The 15,390-nt window shown below is 39.4% G+C and overlaps 1 protein-coding gene across 10 annotated transcripts in view; it reads right to left on the bottom strand.

Annotated features, from left to right (window-relative positions):
• The window catches only part of r3hdm2 (R3H domain containing 2), a 272,705-nt gene that overhangs the window by 154,971 nt on the left and 102,344 nt on the right, over positions 1-15,390 (bottom strand). For 8 of the 10 annotated variants that reach the window (XM_072567272.1, XM_072567275.1, XM_072567278.1 and 5 more), the window contains exons 2-3: positions 9,194-9,404; positions 7,321-7,459 (exon numbers count right to left, since the gene is read on the bottom strand). The gene's annotated coding sequence lies outside the window, so the exon portion shown is untranslated. The remainder of the gene's footprint in view (positions 1-7,320; positions 7,460-9,193; positions 9,405-15,390) is intronic. The other 2 variants (XM_072567273.1, XM_072567274.1) reach the window with 2 other exon arrangements.

Below are 15,390 nucleotides of genomic sequence, written 5' to 3'. Positions count from 1 at the left end.
TCAATGTTTTGAAGCCTATGTCCATCATGTTTGCAAAGGAACACATATTTTAATAAACCTATTTGGTCATGTCATAACACTTCCAGGTCAGGTGGGACTTGAAGTTGGATCTGAAACACTGACGTATACTAACTATAATATACTCCGAGAAACTTAAGACTCAAAATGGAGCTGACTGATTTAATCATCAGTACAAAAAATGTTCATATTGCTTGAAAAGATAATGTAACAGTAGACACATTATTAAGAATGTGATTATGCGAGAATAGTTTAAGAATTTAGGGAAGAAAATAAGAAATTATTTAAATCCTGTATAAGGAATGAGCAAAGGCAAATGAAAGTAACTATGTTGTTCTGTACTTGCATTATTCTTACCTGATAATGAAAGTCATTGTAAAACACGGTTTCATTTTCTTAACTGTGGAAGAGACCACATATTTTGTTTTTTTGGGACTGTAAACTGAAATGAAAGTTGGACTGCTATGTATCAGGAGAGTTTTACAACTTAACAATAAATCAAATGCCACATGTTTGAGCTGTGCAATACCGTGTTACATTTTGATGCAGCAAGAGGGAGAAGGAGAGACTGAATGGTATACAGTCTTTTGATAAAGGAAACTCTGCCTAAAAACAGCCCTTTGATTGGTTGAACTACAGAGTATTAAAAAACTCTAAATGTCAGTGCAACAAAGAAGAGAAGCGCCCAGACTTTGTAAATAGAAAGGATCCATTTTTCTTTCTCTTCCCACATGGGGAAAAACGACAGAAAAGCTGAGGAAGTTAAAACAAAATTCTACAACAAGACCCAGGTCTTGTTTTTCCACCAATAGCATGTACCTTTCATCTGTCTTAACCATGAGGGGGCAAGGACAAGGGCGAGTGTCTGCGCATTGGGGGCTTGTAGTTAAAAGGGGTACAAGCTTAAGTTGCACAGTGGTAGATTAAAATTTCTCTTTTTCACTGCACTTGTTAATATTAAGTATGCCACAATAAATAGAGTTACTTTCTGTTACCACCAAAACCTGGTATGAACCATTTTGGTGCCGAGTTGAAGTTAGTCAGGCAACTTGTCATTTTGTTGGTTGGACTTGGACTGCTCAATAGTAATCCCCAGGGATGTTGGCAATGGGGCATTCAGTGATGGTAAAATAGTATATGACAAAAAGCAATGTTTTGATTGTCTCTTACTGGAGGTGGGCAATGCCTGGTATTTGTGTACAAAGTTAAAAATCACACCACACCAGGTTATAGTCCAGCAGGTTTATTTGGAAGCACGAGCTTTCAGAGCGCTGCTCCACAATTACCTGATGAAGGAGCAGCGCTCTGAAAGCTCGTGCTTCCAAATAAACCTGCTGGACTCTAACCTGGTGGTGTGTGATTTTTTAACGTTGCCCACCCCAGTCCAACACTGGCACCTCCACATCATGGTATTTATGTGACAGGAATGTTACTTGCCAATTTTCAGCCCAAGCCTGAATATTGTCCATGTCTTGCTGCAGTTTGAAGAGGACTGTTTCAGTATCCGAGGAGTCACCAATGGTGCTGAATATTAGGCAATCAGCAAACATCCCCACTTCTGACCTTACAATGGAGGGAAGGTCATTGATGAAGGTGCTGAAGTTGGTTTGGCCTAGGACACCACCTTCAGGAGGTCTTGCAGTCATACAGTAATATGGTGCAGAAAAGGCCCTTCGGCCCATCGATTCCACACCAACATAACTACCACTAAAGGCACCCTAAATCCCAATTTCCTGCACTTGCCCCATATCCTCACATGTTATGATATTTCAAGTGCTCATCCAAATATTTTTTTAAAAGGTTGTAAGGTTTCCAGCCTCCACTACGTTCCCAGACAGTGCATTCTAGATTCCCACTATCTGCTGAGAGAAAGATTTTCTTCCCAAATCCCCTCGGAATCTCCTGCCCCTTACCCTCGAACTATGGCCCCTCGTGATTGACCCCTCAAACCAAGGGCACAGTGCTCTCTATTCACCCTGTTCTGATCCCTCATAATCTATTCACCTCAATCACGTCCCCCCCTCAGTCTTATCTGCTCTGAAGAAAGCAATCCACACCTATCTAGTCTCGCCAATTACTGCATCCCAGGCAACATCCTGGTGAACCTCCTGTGTACCCCCTCTCGTGCGATCCCATCCTTCCTGTAGTGAGGTGACCTGAACTGCGCACACTACTCCAGCTGGGGCCTGACCAACGCTCTGTACAACTCCAACATTACTTCCTTGCTCTTATACTCTGTACTACCACTGATGAAAGCAAGTGGCCCATATGCCTTCTTAGCTATCCGATGCTCTGCCAACCTCAGAGGTCTGTGAGTATTACCCCAAGATCCCTCTGTTGCTGTCAGCTACCCAGCATCTTGCCATTCATTAAAGACTCCCTCAAATTGTTTCTTCTCCCAAAGTGCATCACCTCACAATTCTTGTGGTTAAATACTGTCTGCCACTAGTCTACCCATCTGACCAACCCATCTGTATCTTCCTGTAACCAATAACCATCTTCTTCACTATTAACCACTCGACCAATCTTGGTGTCGTCTGTAAACTTGCTTAACATCTCCCACCGCCCCTACATTTTCATGGATACAATAAGGGTCCAAGTAATGATCCTCGTGGTACACCACTGGACACAGGCCTCCACTCAAACAGCTCTCTACCACTACCCTTTGTGTCCTATTGCTAAGCCAGTTTCTGATCCATCTTGTCAAGTGTCCCAGAATTCCATGCGCTTTAACCTTCTCAATCAGACTCCCACGTGGGACCTTGTCAAAAGCTTTGCTAAAATCCACATAAACTACATCAACTGAGCTTCCCTAATCCACACGTTTTACTGTTGAAAAATTCTAACATATTTGTATGGCATCACCTTCCTCTGACAAAGTCATGCTGACTATCCATTGGGTATGGGACACAACTGGCCAATTTTCCACATTGTCACGTAGATGCCAGTGTTGTAACTGCACTGGAGCAACTTGGCTAGGGGAACGGCAAGTTCTGGAGCACAAGTCTTCAGTACTATTGATGGAACGTTGTCAGGGTCTGTAGCCTCACTATCCAGTGCCTCCAACTATTTCGCAGTATTCGAGTGAATCAAATTGGTTGAAGATTGGTATCTGTGATGCTGTAGACCTTTGAAGGAGGCAAAGATGGATCACCTACTTGGCACTTCTGGCTTAAGATTACTGCAAGTGATTTAGCCTCATCTTTTGTGCCTTTTGTGTTGGGTGGGTTGCTCTACACAGGGTCAGTGCAGACTCAATGGGCCAAATGGCAGCCTCCTGCACTGAAAGGACTATGTGATGAATTCTACAGCAATGAATTAGAAAGGTAAATGGCATGCTGGCCTTTATTGCAAGGGGAAAAAATACAAGAATACAAAGTGTCTTGCTGCAATTGTATCAGGCTTTGGTGAGACCATACCAGGAATACCTTGTACAGTTTTGGTCTCTATTTGTCTTGGAGGGTTCTTGTGGTGCAGTGGTTATATAGCTACCCCTGGGCCAGATTGCCTGGATTTACTTCCCACCTGATGCCGAAGCGTTTCTGAACAGATTGACTGAAATATCTTGGCAGTGCTACAGCAAAAGCTAATTAGATTAGTCCCTGGGATGAATGTTTTGTCCTGTGAAGACATACTGCTACAACTGTGCCATCAAAAGAATGAGTTAATATACAAGATGCTGAGGGGGCTCGACAAGACAGACAGAGGTTACTTCCCCTGGCTGGGCTATCTAGATCATGCTGTCAAAGTCAGGGCCCGATCATTTAGTTAAGGAGAATTTCTTTACACTAATGGTTGTGCATCTTGGGAATTCTCTACTCCAGAGGGCTGTGAATGCTCCACTGTTAAATAAATTTTAAGGCTGGGTTAGGCATAGCTTTTACTAACTCAGCGAATAAAGGGATATGTGGAGTAGATGGAAAAGGGGAGTCAAACAGAAGATTAGTCATTGTTGTACTGAAGCTTTGGCATAAACTAGCAAAGAACCGTCACTTTGGGCAAAATGGACTTCTTTTGTAGTGAAAACTTTCATTGGTGCATCAATTTAATTCTCAGCGCAGTGGCATTCTTCAATCATCCAGATTCGTAACAACACTCATTCGTATGGAAGAGTTACATCCATCTTCCTGCTTCAAATTGATCACAACCTTTCCTTACTCTTCCTTAATTAGATTGTTCTATTTATTGTCTCATGTTTTGGGCTCGTTTATATGTTCTTGCCATTAAAAGTGAATTCTCCAACCACTTAAGTATGCAGGTATGGGCTCCAAGTGATCTGTGGCACTGGTCCCTTACACTGTAGACTGCTGGTTGTGGCAGATTGTTGAGTCAGTTCATGTTTTTTTTAAACACTTGCTTTTCATCATATCTTCCACTTTTTCACCACTGTCCATTTGAAACTGGAACAAAAAGCAGAAAATTATTAAATGACAATGTCAGCATGGCTCAATCAGCAGCATTTTTGTCTCTGAGCCAGAAGGTTATGGTTTCACATCCCACTCCAAAGACTTGAGCATAAAAGTCAAGGCTGATATTCCAGTGCAGTACTGAGGGAATGCTACACTGTTGGAGATGCTGCCAATTGGGTAAGCCCTATTTTCCCTTTTAGATGTACATACAAGATCTCATTACATCATTTCAAAGAAGAACAGGAGTCTATCCCCTAATATCCGAGCCAATATTTATCCCTCAGTCAACATCTCAAAAAACAAAACAAGATTATCTGGTCTTTATTACATTGTTGTGGAAGCTCGATGTGCAGAGTTTGGCAGCCGCTCTTCCTAAACTGTAACACGACAAAACATATTTCATTAGCTTTGAAGCACTTTGGGATGTCCTGAGGTTAGCAACGGCACAATGGGAGTGAAGGTCTTTATTCATAACATTAGTGAAGATGTAAATGACAGGAAATTGAATTACTGAGCGCAATAGTTTGTGTAAACAAAAATCTGTACAATGTAACTAATCCAAGGTGTTTCATTAATTTTGTCATTTCAACTATGCATTTTAATCAGCTTCCTGTGCTCATTAGTCTAAATCCCAGAGGATTGGCAATCTCCCAATATGACACCTTTATTTAAAAGGGGAAAGAGACCAAAAAAACATGTAACTACAGGCCAGTTAGTTTAACAAGTGTTACTGGGAAATATTAGAGTCTATTATAAAAGGATGAAACAGCAGACATTTAGAAATACATAAAATGATGAAGCATAAAAGGGAAACCACACCTGGTAATTTATAGAATTTGTTGAGGAGGTAACAAGCAGCTTAGATAAAGAGGAACAGTGGATGTAATGTATCTGGATATTTAAAAGGCATTTGATAAGATTCCATAAGTTAGGTTACTTATTAAGAGTTCATGGGGTTGGAGGCAGTATATGAGCACAGATAGAGGATTGGCTACTAACAGAAGACTAGAAAATCTGGATAAGGGGATGGCAACCGAAATTAGCAAGGTGCCACAGGGATCAATACTGGGTTCATGATTATTTACAATATATATATTAATGACTTGAATGAGGAAAGCGAATGAATTATAACAATATTTGCAGATGACACAAATAGGTGGAAAGGCAAGTCATTAGGATGACACAATGAATCTGCTGAGAGATGAAGCAAATGGGCAAAAACTTGACAAACAATGTAATCTGGGAAATTAAGAAGTTTGGCAGGAAGAACAGAGGATCTGATTATTATTAAAAATGGAGAAAGATTGTAGAAAGCTACACAACAGAGGGATTTGGAAGTCCTTGTGCATGAGTCACAAAAAGCTAATATCCAAGTTCAGTAGGTAAAAGGAAGGTAAAATGTATTGTTGGCCTTCATTTCAAAGAACAAGGAGTATAAAAGTAGGGACAGTTTATCAAAACTATGCAAAGCACTAGTCAGGCCACAGTTTGAATACTGAAAACAGTTTGGGCCCCTTATCTAAGGAAAAATATCCACTGGAGACAGTTCACAGAAAGATCACTAAGCTGATACCAGGTATGGAGGGACGGTCTTATGGAAGAGACGTTGAGCAGGTTGGGCATATACTTGTTGGAACATAGAAAAATTATAGGCAATCTTATTGAGATGCAAGGTTTTTAAGAGGACCTAACCAGGCTTTTAATTTTTAGAAACTCACTCATCGAACAAGGGCGTCGCTGAATAGAGCCAGCATTTATTGCCCAGAGGGCAGTTAAGAGTCACCCACATTGCTGTGGGTCTGGCGTCACATGTAGGCCAGACCAGGTAAGGATAACAGTTTCCTTCCCTAAAAGGACATTAGTGAAGCGGATGGGTTTTTCCGACAATGGATTCATGGTGATCATTAGACTCTTCATTCCATATTTTTATTGAACTCAAGTTCCACCATCTGCTGTGACAGAATTCGAACCCAGATCCCCAGAACATTCCCTGGGTCTCTGGATTAACAATCCAAGGTGAATACCACTAGGCTGTCACCTCCCTTAAAAGGGAGATGTGGAGAAGTTGTTTCCACTTGTGGAAGAATCTAGGACCAGAAAAGACAAACAAACAATCTCAGAAGAAGGGGTTCTGCATTTAAAACAGAAATGAGGAGGAATTTCTTCTCTCAGAGAGGAGTGAATCTGTGGAATTCTTTCCCACCGAGGGCTGTCGAGGCTGGGTCAGTGAGTATATTCAAGGTTGAGATAGACAGATTTTTAATCAGTCAAGGAGTCAAAAGGTAAGGTAAGAAAGTGCAGTTGAGGATGATCAGATCAGCCATGATCTCATTGAATGGTAGAGTAGGCTCAATGGGCTGAATGGCCTATTTCTACTCCTATGAATCATGGTCTTAGAGTTTCCCCAGTAACGTCACAAGTCTTCACAAGCTTGATTTTCCTAAATGTTTCTGCTGTCTGTACTAGGTTACTCAAAAATTAAAAGCTTCAATTATTAAATGAGATAAGTTTGTGAGAACTTAATGTATTTTGAATATCAACAATGGAAAGAATGAGGAATATACAACTTTATAAAGTTCCAAAGCTCAGCAAGAAGAATTAACTAAAAAAGTAAATTCTTGGATTAAAAAAATTGAATTTTGCATTAATCTGAATTAAACAATGCAAGTAACACAGTAAAGTGAGAATTTACTGCTAAATAAAATGAAACTGTCAGATAATTAGGTTTAAGGTGCTTTGAATTAAGAGCAGCAGACTGTAGTAAACCATTCCTCTCCCCCCCACCCCCACCCCACCACCACCCCCACCCCCCCACCAAAGTGCCTCAACTGGAACCTAAAAAGGAGCAAACCAGTTTTAGCAGCTAAACACCACCACCATGCTGCCAACCTACCAGAGAAAACCACTGCTAGAGAGCGGTTTGTATTAATACATACACGTAGATCTTGTATCTGGAACAGTCATACTTCAGCAGGCATTTTTGTGCAGAGCCAAATTTCTCTTAAGTGTACTAATTGGCTTGAGTTTTGAATCTGCAATAAATCAAAACCAAAACAGGGATGGTAGATTCCAAAGAAAAGGGGGAGCAAAAGTATGAATCAGAAATCAGTCAGCAAGGTGCTTCTTGTACAATTCGCAAGGGCAGGCAGCAAAAATGCACAAAAATCCATTCTGCAGCTAACTTGCTCCTTTAGCAACGGGAAAATAATAAACATGTTCAGAAAACAGACTCCCACAAGAAAATCACAAAAGTTAAACATGCATTTGTCTTGATGTGATCTACTAAGGATTCTATTCTCCCAGAAGTGCAACTATCTCTCAAGTCAGTGCCTGAATGAGCAATAAAGTGCCTGAATGAAAACTTTCAACCAGATAATGGACTATATCTTCCAGAACTCACCAATGTCCCTCTTTTGATAAAATTCCCATTATTGCAGCTTAACTCTACTCTTAAGATGTGGTATCATTCACTAGATTCTAACGGAAAGCTTAGAGAACAGGAACAGAGCACACCAGCATTTTAAAAGACTGACTGACATCAATACTGGGTCATTTAGAGCCGGACAGACCTTACCAGCCATCTGCACCCATTTCAAAACATAATCACATAAACTACTCCACTGAAGATAATGAGATATGGTATTCACTACGACCCATTGTAGCTCATCCATCCAGAATAGTCCTAGCATCCCCACTTGTAGCTTCAAATTGATTCTTAAATTTTAGTGTTTTCTGCTTTACTACTCTGTCTTGAAGTCAAATCCATGTACACCTTGCAAAAAATAATTCCTGGTATCAGTCCTATTCAGTCATTCCTCTCTGTCCACGAGGGCTCCGTTCCGGAGAACCCCTGTGAATGGTGAAATTCACGTGTGTGAAGCTCATTAAAAACAGATTAAAATGGTGAAAAATATCGTAGATGCGTGATTTTTGCTGTTACTTATTTTTTGGCATGGATTGGCAAATTTGCGATGTGTGATGTTGCAAATACACAGGATTTACTGTTGACTGATTTGGAACATGTAGTACACTCCTCTTACTCTTGCAATTTAAAGTTTCCTTACAGATTTACTTAGAAAATACTCCAAACTGCTTATTATTTCATATACAACTATTACTTCATTTCTCATTGTGGCAGTTCAACACTGAACGTCTCTCTAGTTGTTTACCTTACAGAGCCTGTTGCTACCTATAAACCTTAACACACTTTCCTCATTGTCTCCAAAGTTTGAATGTTTCTCTTTGTTCTTTAGGGACTATAAATGTACAGAGTATTCAAGGATGAGTTTGACTAGACCAGAGCAATATGATTGCAACTTCCTATGACTTGTATTTACTGTTTTGGATATGTAGTTCAGCATTCTTTTGTCTCATGTATTGTTCAAATATGCTGAGTGCTTGGTGTAAAAAGACCTCCCAGGCAATTTCTGACTTCACATGTAACTACTTCCACAACAATCATGGAGTGTGGATTGCCCATTTTTCTTCCTATGTGCCTCTTAAATTACTTCAAAATAGCTTCAAGATGAAACGGATAGATCAAATATTCCAATACAAGTCAATAATACCTTTCCTTCTCATGAGGAGAAACTAATCCCAATTTTAATTAACACAAAATTAAAAATGGTGACATTGTGGAACATCTAAAAGGAACATTAGACAAATCTATGGAAGAGGTTTACATGTCTTTACCTGCACAGGAGCTGCAAGAAAATACATAACTTCTATGCAAACCAAGTCAGTTCAGAAAATCTTTAAACTCTTACCAGGAGCTGCAGCCTGTAGCAATTTTGTTCTAAACCCGTATCACATTAAAAGCAAATGTGTCTTTTGTAGTGAAAGAAGTGGTGCCTCAATGGAACTGGACTTGCTCAGTGCCTTCAAATATGCACCTCATGTTGCTGATAGCTGTGAAGTTCTCTAGATCGAGTACAGTATGTCTGTGGTCAAAGCATGCCGCTATATGTCCTGAGCTCCCTGTGGATATATAGGAAAAAAAACAAGCCTTTAGTGAATATAAATTTTATTTTTAATGGATCCTAGCAATCAAAATTTTTCCATAAACAATGGCTGTTCTGATAGTTTTTGCTTTTAACACTACACGTTCATGAGAGAACAATGTGACCGTAATGCCTTTAATCAAACCTACAGGTGAAGAAGAGGATTGAGAATCCACTCAGTCACAATTCAAAGTACTTTAAAAATGCACACCAACATCACCAGCCAGGGTTCAGTCGGTACAGCTCTCTCACCCCTAGGTCAGAAAGTTGAGAGAACAAAAGTCTAGGCTGACAGTCACAGTGCAGTACAGTACTGAGGGAGTACTGCACTATCAGAGATGTTATCTTTCAGATGAGACTTGAACAAAGCTCCAGATGCCAAAAATCAGGTAGACACCAAAGTCCACATGGCACTAAAGAACAACTGGAGGAATAGCCCTGGTATACCAACCAATATTTAGCACTCATTATATTAGAGCAGCAACTACACTTCAGAAATACTCAATTAACTTTGAAGTACATTTGGTGTCCTGTAGTCACAAATGACACAATGCTAAATGAAGGTCTTTTTTAAAATAAAAACAAATATATATATATTTTAGGATTAAGTTTTGCCATTTCCTAAATGAGCACTGGTGGTATTGAATGTGTATTGAGTTACAAAATGGTAATATGCATGTAGAAAGGGCAAAACAATCACTTAAAAGCACAATGGAGGGGCTTGGACATTACAGAAGTCTCGCCTCCATGTAAAATAAAAAGCGGAGCACAAAAGTAGAATTCAATCTCAATCTACAAGCTTTTGCAGTTGAAATAACTGAATTTTCAAAAACAGAATGGGATCAGTACAAGTGGCTATAGTAAAGGAACCCGCTAGCATCAGAAAATGAATTTCAGTGCAACCACCTCCCTTTGATATCCCTTTCCAAACACACGCCGCTCCACTCCAACATATTCTATTTTTATTGTTGTAGCATTATTTGTTTCTTTTCTCCTCTAAAAAGAGCTTGGGATTTCAAAGTTTGAAAGAGATTTGTTTTGTATGTTTGACATTATTATTAACCTAAAGTTCTCAATGGTTTAGGAGTTTTGAGTGAAGAATTGAGAATTGCTAAAATGCAGGAGAGATAGGTTAAGTCAAGTTCTATATAATAAAAATGCTTTCCTTAAATATGAAGTAAAGAAATAAAGCCAAGGAGCCATTAGTGAACTCAATGAAGGAGCCTGGTCAAGTTCAGCAATTTTGATGTCTGGTTCATGTCAAACTCCAGATGTGACAGAAGAACACCAGTTGCCTAGCAATCTCATTATGAATTATGACCGGGAGCCAAAAATCTAAAGCAATTCACTGACTTAATAAATCCTAAAATTTAGATGTACTTACTTACATCTTTCATGTTTATCACAGGCATCTAACATACAAATAGAGCTAACTATTTTCAATTACCTGAAGAATCATTCATTATATTACTAATAGCCAGTTGAAGAAGCATCCCAAGTCGGCACTGACTTAGAATAGATTTATTCAGAGAAGGAAATATTACATTGCCGGACTCCCCTTAATTCATGTCAGTAAATGTCACTTTATTTATATTATTCACTTTTTTTGGAATAACCTATCTGAACAGGTTATGAAACACCTCCATGGCCACATGATCCACGCGTTCAAGCAACTGTCCGCTCAATGCTCTCCACTTGTGTACATAACTGCAATTGATACAATTAACATCAAAATGGCTTTGTGACACAGTGATAGCGTCCCTGCCTCTGGTCCAAGAGGCTTGGGTTCAAGTCCTACCTGCCCTGAAAGGTAGAATTTAACACCCCTGAACAATTCATTAATATAACTGCAAGTAACATCAATTACAAGTGCGTCGTGTATGACACATTGACTGCAGTGGCTATTTCAGGTCATTCAATAGAGCTCTTCACACATTTATACACAAATATGATCACAATCTGTCCAAGCATCATTTCATGTCTATTTTGAGCTTACAATCGCTCTCACTGTTAGCAATCATCTATTCTGAACTGAAATCCTGCGCACTGATTACCAGTAATTCCGCAAAGATACAAGATAACCTCCCTCTCCTGTATTTTATCAGTTGTTAATTATTCAGTGATTTGGTAACGCTGGAAAAATTTTAAGAATGAAATGGCATACAAACAAGCTGTTGCTTCAGTTCTACAGATCGAACAGGAGTTCAGTTACTGCTGGTTTCTGTCTCTTTACTTGCTCTCTCGGTGCTTTTCAGAGGAAATAATTCAACCAAATCTTTTTGCAGACTTAGCATGCTTGCTGCAAACATGGAAACTAGACTTGGAATTCCCGCAAATAATACAAAACCTGTTCCTTCAAGGCCACAACTTAACAATTAAATATCACAGCCATATCCCACATCCACATGCCAAACGTAGAGATCAGCTGCTTGCAGTAAATTCTGAAGATGAAAAGTCAGCCTTCACAAACACAGAATACGGTTCACTCCATAATAATTTGATGATAAAAAGGAAAGGGCTAATTATAATTATAAGTCTTGAAACTACGAAATGATTAAAGGTGCATCATCATTAGCATCACAAAAGTACAAACAGTTCTTCATTGGTGCTTCATGCCCCATTTTGATATATGGTCACTTCTTAATATTATTGTTTTGCAAGAGGAATCAGGGATAAAAGAATTATAAGACCAGAAGACTAAGATATCGGAGATAAATAAGGCCAATTCAGCCCATTGAGTCTACTGCAGCATTCAAATCATGGGCGATACGTTTCTCAACCCCATTCTTTTGCCTTCTCTCTGTAACCTTTGGTCCCCTTGGTCAAGAACCTAATTACTTCTGTCTTAAATCCACAATGACCTGGTCTCCACAGCCTTCTGCAGCAAAGTGTTCCACAGATTCACCACCCTCTGGCTAAAGAAATTCCTCATCTTACTTCTAACAAGTCATCTCTTCACTGAGGCTCTGCCCTTCGGTCCTAGTCTCTCGAGGAAACATCTTCTCCACATCCGCTCTATCCAGGCCTCTCAGTATTCTGTAAGTTTTAATGAGACATGCCCTTATCCTTCTCAACTCCAAGTATATTGACCCAGAATCCTCAAGTGCTCCTCATATGACAAGCCCTAAATTCTTGGGATCCTTTAGAACTGAGGAGGAGAAGGAATATTTTCAGCCAGAGGGTAGAGAATCTGTGGAACTCATCGCTGCAGAGGATTGTGGGGACCAAGTCATTGAGTGCATTTAAGATAAACATATATACGATTCTTGAATGGTAAGGGGATCAAGGAATCCATGCAGAAGGCAGGAGAATGGAGTTGAGAAACATATCAGCCATGATTGAAGGGTGGAGCAGACTTAATAGACTGAATGGCCCAAATCTGCCCAAGTCTTGTGGTCTAAATCTTTTATATGTGGTATATATATTCAATTACAGTCTTCATGAATAAATTAAAAAGATTTATTCAGTCAACTCAATAGTTAAAAATTAACGTAAATGACACATCTTGATATTTTATTTATTTGCAATATGCTATGATTTACACCAAATTTATACACAACGTACATGAAGTTGATCTCATGAATGAATGTGAATATTTCCTCAGATACTGTGCTGCCAAAGGGGGAAAGGTTGCTATGGAAACCAAGATGACGACGACAGTTATTCAGAAAGAAAAACTGGAATTAGCATTCTGCAAACTGCTGGTAGTCAAAGCCTCCATTTAAGGCTTTTAACATACAAGTAAAAGGTCATTCTTGAAGACACGTCCTATCATTTTGGTCAAATGTTGACCATTTTGTAGCCACTTCAAACACCATTAATGACATAAACAACATTCGAACAACAGGATGAGTTGTTGCTTTCAAGTTTGAGAATAGTCACTGATTGCAACAATAACCTTGTTACAGTTTTAATTTTTCACTTAGCTGGATAGGGTGAACGGTCTTCAGCACTGATAATAATGTGAATGGACTCAATGCAATTCTGTTGGAAAATAAAAACAAACTACTATTATATCTCCTATTTCAGGTCACTAGACCATACCAGGATAGAGGTTTCACTGATGTTAATTCAATACATGGTAATTCAACACCTCAGATGAGGGGGCCCTTGAGCAATAAACAAACAGAACACGTGCAGCACTATTTGACTACATTGCTGACTACACAAGATAGGGTAACAATACCACTGGAGTATCGGACCGTTGTCAAAGCATGATAGGCTGGAACAAAACAGAGGCTATTTTTAAGAAAGAAAATTATCAAGTAAGGTGGAAACCATTGGCAACTTCCAACAGATGCAATACTTATCCAAGGAAATGAAGAGGAAAAATTTGCAGGACGAGGGAGTGCGACTAAGTGAGTTGCTTTTGGTCAGAAAGACCTATGTGCTGCAACCATTCAATGATTTATGATACACAGTGTCATAACGTGCTCAATTATAGAAGCAATACTACTGCTATAGCTTTAGTGCAGCATGGAGGTAGGAAGATGACATGTTCATACCATGGACAGTACACAATTAAAGATTTTGACTTTCTAAACTTGGACTATGCCTGCAGAGAACATTTTGAGCCACATAAACATGAGGAGGAAATACTCAGGAGATATTAAAATGAAGAATCAAGAATTATCACAAGCTGCACACAAATTTATGATCTCCATTTATTTTTAATGCAAAGCACACCAATAAGCTAAGTAAACCACTTAACAATGAAGCGAAAGATATTAGTCTTCAACATGTCCTGAAAACTTTGCCAATAGAAGTTGCAGTTTTCTTTTGATTAGATTCCCTACACAGTGTGAAAACAGGCCATTTGGCCCAACAAGTCCACACCGACCCTCTGAAGAGTAACTCATTCAGAATCTGCAGATTTTGCACTTTGAAATGTTGTTTTCCAGAGCAGAATGGTGGCACACTGCTGCTTCACAGTACCAGGATCCTGGGTTCAATTCCAGCTTTGGGTGACTATCAACATGGAGTTTGCACAATTCTCCACATCTGCATGGGTTTCCTCCCACAGTCCAAAGAGGTGCTGGTTAGGTAGGTTGGCCATGTCGAAATTGTCCATGGTGTTTAGGGATGTGTAGGCTAGGTAAGCTAACCACAGGAAATATGGGATTACAGGATACGGTAGGGGGCTTGGTCTAGGTGGGCTTGACAGGCCAAATGGCCTCCTTCCACAGAGAATCCTATGATCATCAGGTGACCAATATATTCCTGTGATATTACACTTTAATTTCTCTCACTAACAATAGCCTTACCATTTATTTATCCATTTTCTCCCCAGCTCCGAGCAACCTGAATTGGAAAACCCAAATGTTGACTAGTTATAGCTACAATATTTTAAGTTGAATATTAATATTGCATGTAATTGGGAGTTAATTGATGAATTCATTGACTGGGTAGATATAAAGGTGTGATTGGATCCTTAAAACGGAATAATTAATAAATTCTCTCCAGAAAGGTCTCGTGTTTTCGGTCTTGCTCACTGGCTTGGATTCAGATTTCCATTCAGGAATTATCCTCTCTGCTACAGCATCAAAGGTGAAGACTGGAAATCAAGAGTTCTTTTCAGGCAGAAGCTTTTAATTGCAGTTATTTGGAGAAGAATGCTTGAAACCAAGAGTATTGTATTGGGATATAACTTCCCAATGATGTTCTGTGAAGCTAAACCTTACAATCAATGGAAAACTGAAGTAGATATGTAGACACTGGCCACATCCTTTCCAGGAAAAAAGATAAGGTGTGACCTTGGTACTGTCATTCCTGACGAAGAACAAGATCACTTATGAAATGCACTCTAAGCTAAAGGCTCAACATTTGGACACTACGAAGGGTTTAGAAACTCTACTTAAATTTACAGACTGAATATTTAGGGAAGATTACATATTTAGGGAAGATTACATGATATGGAACATGATCAGACTTTGAGTCTTGCGTATATTTAAGGCTGAGATAGA

The sequence above is a fragment of the Chiloscyllium punctatum genome, chromosome X, assembly GCF_047496795.1.
Source record: "Chiloscyllium punctatum isolate Juve2018m chromosome X, sChiPun1.3, whole genome shotgun sequence".
Lineage (NCBI taxonomy): Eukaryota > Metazoa > Chordata > Chondrichthyes > Orectolobiformes > Hemiscylliidae > Chiloscyllium > Chiloscyllium punctatum.
The sequence above is the reverse complement of the archived record's forward strand: the minus strand, read 5'-3'. Positions and strand labels throughout refer to the sequence as shown.